This window comes from Triticum urartu, chromosome 6 (assembly GCF_003073215.2).
Source record: "Triticum urartu cultivar G1812 chromosome 6, Tu2.1, whole genome shotgun sequence".
Lineage (NCBI taxonomy): Eukaryota > Viridiplantae > Streptophyta > Magnoliopsida > Poales > Poaceae > Triticum > Triticum urartu.
Window position 1 is genome coordinate 134,679,608 of NC_053027.1, and position 7,372 is coordinate 134,686,979.

At 47.7% G+C, this 7,372-nt stretch overlaps 1 long non-coding RNA gene across 3 annotated transcripts; it reads right to left on the bottom strand.

The window, feature by feature from the left end:
• Window positions 1-4,355: 4,355 nt before the first annotated feature.
• On the bottom strand, window positions 4,356-6,592 carry LOC125517260. Of its 3 annotated transcripts, none has more exons than XR_007287507.1 (4): window positions 6,534-6,592; window positions 5,577-5,870; window positions 5,062-5,143; window positions 4,356-4,970 (listed from the first exon to the last, which is right to left on the bottom strand). It is a non-coding gene; the product is annotated as an uncharacterized LOC125517260 (long non-coding RNA). The 3 variants fall into 3 exon arrangements; XR_007287508.1 differs by having other exon boundaries at window positions 5,062-5,213; XR_007287506.1 differs by lacking the exons at window positions 4,356-4,970; window positions 5,062-5,143 and having other exon boundaries at window positions 5,304-5,870.
• Between the last annotated feature and the right edge of the window lie 780 nt (window positions 6,593-7,372).

A 7,372-nucleotide genomic window follows, 5' to 3' on the forward strand; every position in this document is an offset into this window, starting at 1 on the left:
GTACTGGTACTCCCTACAATGCTATGCCCTAACTTGCTTGAGTAGAGTAGTAGAGTAGGACTCTGCTCTACTACTAGCACCGGAGGAGTAGTATATTCTAATCTAAAATAGTTACAAACTTCAATGCCCGATCGTGGAATGACTACGAACCGTGCTCAAAGACCGTGTCTACGTGGTGCTTGGACATGGGCGACAACCTCAACGCCAACGGTGCTGCTCCCGTTGCACCGTATGTGTTTCTGTCCTTCCTGTTCGAAATCGTGGTAGAATTCATGTTTCTACTCTATATCCTACTACTATGCTAGTCCACATGATTAGTTTCATCTCTGTTATAGCCTTCATGATTTATTTTGTGCTTATTCGGATTAAATCTCGTAGTAACTTGCTCATATATTCAACTGGCGCAACGTCCCCTACAGCCACTGCCGTTTCATGGACGGCCTGGTCGATGTTGGAATTTTGCTAGTAGGCCTTTATAAGGTGAGCTCTTCTACCACTTGTATGAGCATGAGAAGAGGAGACCTACACGTGCGCTCCTCCTCCTCGCTCGCCTCGCCACTCCATGCCTCGTCACGACGTGCCGCGGATTGCGGGAGTGAGCCGAGCCGAAGACAGAGCTATACTCCCATGACCTACCCGGCCCGCACTATATAGTTTCTCACCACCATTTCAGATCATTGCGCCGCCAAGCAAGTCTTCTCCATCCCTCCTTTCGGTGTGCACCGGGAGAAGGGACAGCAGGCCTCCGGAGCCCCGCCTCTCATGATCCTGTACGGGAGAGGGGCGATCAGGTTTTTGGGGAGCGCACTCGCGCGACTGCTGGCAGCGACGACTTCGCGAACAATGACTTCTTCCCCGACCTCGGCAACCTCATCCTCGATGACATGGGCGACAATGTCAACACCGGCAACCAGTGAGATACAGGGTGTAGGAAGCGGTTTGGGAATTTGCATGCCTTTCCAACCAGTGAGATACTCCGTAAAAGGTACGACAGAGAAATAACCACAGAGAAGGAAGCTAAAAGTAAACAATCAAACAAGCATTTTTGCATTTGTTTTGCATTGAATCGTTTCACAAGCTTGACTAGTGTTGTTTTTCTACTTTTACAAAAACCGCATCGTAATGTTAAAACGTGCATTTGCATGTACATAAGTAATAGTAGTACTCCCTCCATCTAGGTGTATAAGTCTTCCCTCCTTCTTGGTCACGGTGCACAACCGAAGATGACTTATTGACCTGGACGGAGGGAATAGCACAGTCTGCAAGCATATATCGAGAGAGACGTATAGTGCGATAGTATATAGTAAAGTTTGTGCTATATGCACGTACTTGCAAAATGGGTACGAATACACATGGTTTCCAAACTTTCCCTTTTACATACTTAATTAAGGATGCTAAAAATTCCTGAACGTTCGGGATTTATCATTTGCGTCCCAAAACTAATGAGATCGCCTTACGAAACAAAAATTATACTCCTCCTAAAAGCCACAGCCCTCGCAGGAGCACTTGCGGCGCGCCACGAGTGCCCTGGTGCGCGGCCGTTTCCCAGTGCGCCGACACAACACCTCTTCCTCAGCCTCGCAACTCGCGAGGTGCTGATTGGCGGCTTGCCGGCGGGCGAGCGCGATCTCACCGGTGTGGTGATCCGGCGCCAACAGGTACTCCTCCTCGCTGGAAGCGTGCACCCGGTCCACGTACCGCCAAGCGTAGATGAGGCGCTTGGGCCCGACTGCACTCAGGGCGTCGGCACGGGCGTCCTCCGCCACCCTCACGGCCCTCGCACGAGCCTTCTGCCAAAGAGCCAATTGCCTGACTCTCTCGGACACGACATAGGCCTCCCAGGCAGCTTGTTCCGCAGTGCGCTTCTCTTCCTCGGCCTTCTTCTCTGCCTCTATTTGGCGCGCTCTGCTGGAGGCAAAGCCTCCCACAAGGCGACATCCATTTCTTTCCAAAGCTCCTCAAGGCTGGGGGGCTCGGCGGGCGGCGCGGCGTTCTCCTCGTAGCGGGGAGCCGACGCGTCCTCCGGCGCGCGTGCTGGCAAGATTGGGAACACCGACGCGTCCACCTCGACGCGTCACGGCGAGGAGCGGAACGCCGACGCGTCCTCCTCGACTAGTGGCGGCGAGGAACGGAACGGCAACGCGTCACGTCGCGGCGAGGAGCGGAACGCCGACACGTCCTCCTCGACTAGTGGCGGCGAGGAACGGAACGGCGACGCGTCGTGTAGCAGCGAGGAGCGGAACACCGACGCATCCTCCTCGACTAGTGGCGGCGAGGAACGGAACGGCGACGCGTCGCGTAGCAGCAAGGAGCGGAACCCTGACGCATCCTCCTCGACTAGTGGCGGCGAGGAACGGAACGGCGATGCGTGACCGTCCGCGCGGTGCAGCGAGGGGCTCCTAGGGCTTGGGAGGGGCGATGCCATGGTGGTCGACGTGAGAGGGAGGGGGAGATAGCGATGAACGTGAACGTGAGGGGGAGGAGATAGCGATATTGTGGGAGACGCAGTATTTATAGCGAGCAATGGTACACCTACGTAAGATATGGACTGAGCTGCACTGACTTAACTGCCGGTCCAGTTGCATCACTGACATGTGGGCCAGACCCCTGTTGGGCCCATATGTCAGTGACCGAATGCACCTGCAGTTAAGTAACAGTTACATGGGCATATTTGTTGGAGTAAATTACGGGGGAGCGAAGGGGTGGAAATATTGCTGGTCACAACGGATTGGACGAGCGTGGGGGGAGGAGAGTCATGCATGCAGATTTTTTCACACGGGGTGGAGTGGTGGGACCGCTGGAGGGAGAAGGAGAGTTTGGCAGGCATATTGTTTCCACACATGGAGAGGAAAAGATTTGGAGACAAACGGGCTTCCTGCAGGTATGGGGAACGGTGCATAATAAGTCATCTTGCATGCCGGGCTAGGTATAGTCTCAAGTCATTAAAAACAAACACGCCCCACACATGTTCATATTTCAAGGTGCACTAAATTATTGCATGCGATGATTAAGGCTGGCCATAATGGTGGTATCTTAGCTGGTATCATGCACACGGGAATAACAAACATGCTGATGTGGCAAGGAATTAAAGAAGAGAGGGGGGTAGAGTAACTAGTGTTCATGCATGCATTGGTAAACACATTTTTTTGTGGAGAGCGACAGCACTAGTTGAGTACTTTTGCAGACTTCAGAAACTATTCCACAATGTGTCAACATTCACAATGTCAAATCAATATTTTTACACTCATTATAGAACATAGTTCTTATACTCATTATAATCATTACTCCCTCCGTCTAGGTGAGCAAGTCATCTTAGATTGTGCACCGTGACCAATGAGGGGAAAACGAAAGATCTTAATGTTTATTTGCTAATTAATAGCATTGCATGCAATGAACTAACCACTGCATGTCGTGTTTGGTAGTCTCAAGTCATTAAAAGCATGCACACCCACATCTTCTATTGGTTGATATGTCAAGAAACAAGAAACGAGGTAGAAGTTAATGCACCGCGCCGAAGTGTTTTGGAAGTATTGTAGATATTAATATTTTTAGTATAAACTAGTACAAATGCCCGTGCGTTGCACCGGGCGAAATATTAAATATAACTTGCTGCATGTGCCATTATGCAACACTTTTTAAATCCAATTTTTACAAACGTGGGAAATAAGGTTATGTTGAGTATTTCTTTTTGGACAATGAAATTTGGACGTACCCTAACAATGTTCGACATGACCTATTTCACCTCTCCGATGAAACAGTAGTTGTGTATGAAAGTCTTTCAATCAATAATATTTATTGTTGTACAGAAAACATGAATATTTTTAAATTTGAGAAGGTGTTTTTTAAAAGAAAGTGATAATGTTTTTAGAATGGAATCATTTTTATGGTCACAAACATTTTTTGGAATATTATATTTCATTTGTAATTTATTATGCACTGTTTTTTGGGCTTGGCCCATTGAAATACTTTTATTCACACACACGCAACACGCACGAACTCGATCTTTCTTCCCGTTCCCCATTCTCCTTCCCCACTGCTGGAGAGCGCCGCCGCCTCCCTTGTCCCTGTCTTCTGACTGCGCCGCCGGGACCTTGGGCGGCTCCTGCTTCCTCCCTGTTCCTTCCCATCCCACCTCCAGCAGGCTCCAACCATGGCGGTTGGTGGACGAGCAGCCGCCGTCTGGAAGCTTGTCCTTCGCATTCAACTTGGCAACCCCTCCTTTCTTATGCTCCAACCTTGGTTAGTTGTGGCAGTAGTAGTATAGTTAGCAGATTCAGATTTGCTTTGGTAGCTAGTCTTTGACACTTTATGATTAGTTACTAAACAATGTGTATGGCCCAAATGGTAGCATGTAGTCAGCATGAGAAAGATCTCTATTGCTCGATAGTGTACTGCTTACATATTCAAGCATCTTAATCCTAACAAAACAGAGCATCACAATTGCTTCAAGAATATGCAACGCTATACTCTGAGGCCACCTTCAGAGAACAAATCAGAAGATCTTGCAGCGTGTCGAGTCAACTCACGTACAACATTAATAGGTATTTTATATCCAGTTATCCACTATGAATTACTCTCTCGTGTGTGTGTGTGTGTTTCTTCTCTAGATACCAAGAATCATTTTTCGTGATTTACATTTACACACAAACATCCAATCTTACCGACACACGTCACTCGCATGCCTAGCTGCCTGACATGTTTTTGTGACAGATTGCTTGGCAGTTGCTAATCTATCCATGACGATGAACGCACATAAGTTTTAGCATGGCAAAAAAACGAGATGGTAGCATTTGGTTTTGCCAGGGTAGGGAAGAGCTAGGACAAAAAAAGGAGCTGGTGGAGATAGCTTAGCCTTGCATGCAAGAATAACATGTCGAAAGCTGGGAGGAGATCATGTGCGGATTGTGCTTGACTGTAGACGGACCGTCGAGCTCGAGTTTGACGAGAGGCGGCATAGCTCGGACAAATGCCTTCATGAGTAAAAAAATGTAAAAACTTCAAATATTTGTAGTCATGCATGAGAACAAAATTGTGCTAATTCACGAAGCTCATGGTCTGAACCTTAAGAGGCATTATTCTCTTGTCTTGTCAGCGTGCTACATAACCATAGTCAAAGCTCGAAAGTTGTTGAACCGTTATATGCCTGGATGCAAATTTTAAGATAGATTATTGCTTGTTTCATGGGCTCATGCAAGCATAGTATCATTAGCAATCTGGAGAGAGAAAAGCAACATTAGCAATGAAATGATCACATGAGACTGCATGCTTGATTTAAGTTGCAGAATAGCAGAGCACGCATACTCTTGTTTTAACATATATATGGCCCCATAACTGAGTGCAAAAATGGTAGGATAGTGCGCATATTCATTTATTAGTTGCTTAATCTGACAAGAAAGTAGAGATGACAGTAAGCAGAAAAAATCTAAAATATGTGGTAACTGAAATAGGCCTATTTTAATGGTCTGCATTAAGAGATTATGAAAAATGCATATGCATGTCAATCCAGCAAAGCTTCCACCCAAGCAGTCGAGCCTCTGGATGTCTGCTTTTTGGTGCAGTGGAAGTTGCTCGCTCACCTGAAGGCTCCTGGTCTCCTGGAGGTGATTGATTGGAACGGCAGCTGCCAGAACCGGAGCGCGACAGGTCAGAAACACAAGGCCAACACTATAGGTCGCAGTCGCAGTCACAGTTGCCGACGCCGGCTTCGATGTCTCACCCTCATCGTAATCCTGGTTGTCCCCTGCTTAGCCATTCCCGATGCCCGTCCTCATGAACTCCCATTGGCAGAGCGTGCACCAAGCACCATGGCCTCTCCTCCTCCCAGGCATCTATGTTGGAGATCCTCCTCCACCTCGCTGCACCAGGCCTCTCTATATATGCAATACCAGTACAACAAAACATCAAAATTAGCAAAGGGGGCATAGCAAACACATTTGACACCCCACAAATCCTCGACAATTATCAACATAAACATACAGATACCCCGCTACCCACCCCGAGTTGGTCACACCAATTTTTGGATAAACGGATGGTTTGCTCTACATTACATATTTCAGTCAGAAGTATAGCACATCAAATATCATGAGTGATCCAAGTTGTTCACTTGCACTTGCAGGCTAAGAGCTTTGAGATTTTAGTTGGCAGGTAAATAGGGAATTGTCTCCTAAAGTTCATATATGCTACTATAAAATAGTTTCAATAGAGGTTCTGAATTTTGATGTATTAAAATTATCATCATTTTAATGTGGGAAAAATCTTAAAGTTATATGGTGAGCTACTTAATTAAGAGCAACCTCAGTTTTGATGGTATCTATGGCAGAACTTGTCGAATTGTGTAGTCCAAGTAGCTAGCTGCCTTCAAGAAAGAAATCTACAGTGGCACATCTGCTCTCTGAATGCATTGGCAAGAAACAAAACAACACCTAGTACCATCCATCTGCTATGGCCGTTTCATGCAGTTTAACTAAGCACTAACAGGTAATTATATAACAGAAAACTTGGCGCATGTCACTTAGCTTGGGCAAGCAACATACCTCGTCCTCTTGGTTAGTCCAAACAAACTGTACGCTGAGCCTCAACTCACCACCTGCACATTTTACGACATCCATGAAACGAAAAAAATAAACATAATTGTCAACCAACAAAACCAAAACACAAATAGAACATCAAATTTTAGCATTTACTCGCCTTCTTTCACCAATCCTAGAAGAGCTGCCAAGTACTCAGTCTTCTAGCGCCTACAGGAGATTAGTCCTGCTAGATTTTGCACAGAGCAACGAAAGAGAAAATCCAACTCAGAGTCAGTTTAACACGCAAGAAAGGAGTGACCAACAATGGACGAACCAATTGCCATCCCAACAGCTGCAAATCTCGCAAAGGCGGACATAGCAGACAATCCCGTGTCCTAGCAGGAGCAAACAGATGCAATCGTTGGCGCTATACCCATTCTAATCGCCATGAAAAGGAACAATGTAAGATCACCAGCGGCAACATCAAGCCCCGTGTAAGTCCGTTCCAATCACACCCCAGTGCACAAGCACATGGACGGTGCGTACAAATTAGCAACGGCAGAGCCAGCCAGTGCCCACCTCAACATTCACCCCGTCCTCCGCAGCTACTACCCAACATCCAGGCCCATGACCCTCCGGATCCCGTGGGAGTCGTCGGTGCCCGTCCGGAGTGGCGGCACGGAGGGGATCAGGCGGCCGCCCATGGTGGGGAAGGAAATTCTCCCGGAACCTTTGGTGGCACCCCGTTCCACATGCCCACCATCCTCCCCCATCTCTTAATTTCGGCTGAGAGGCAGGCGAGCAACACCTGCGTGCCTCCACCCTCTCCAGCGCTTCCGGTGGAGGTCGAGGCGGACGGGGAG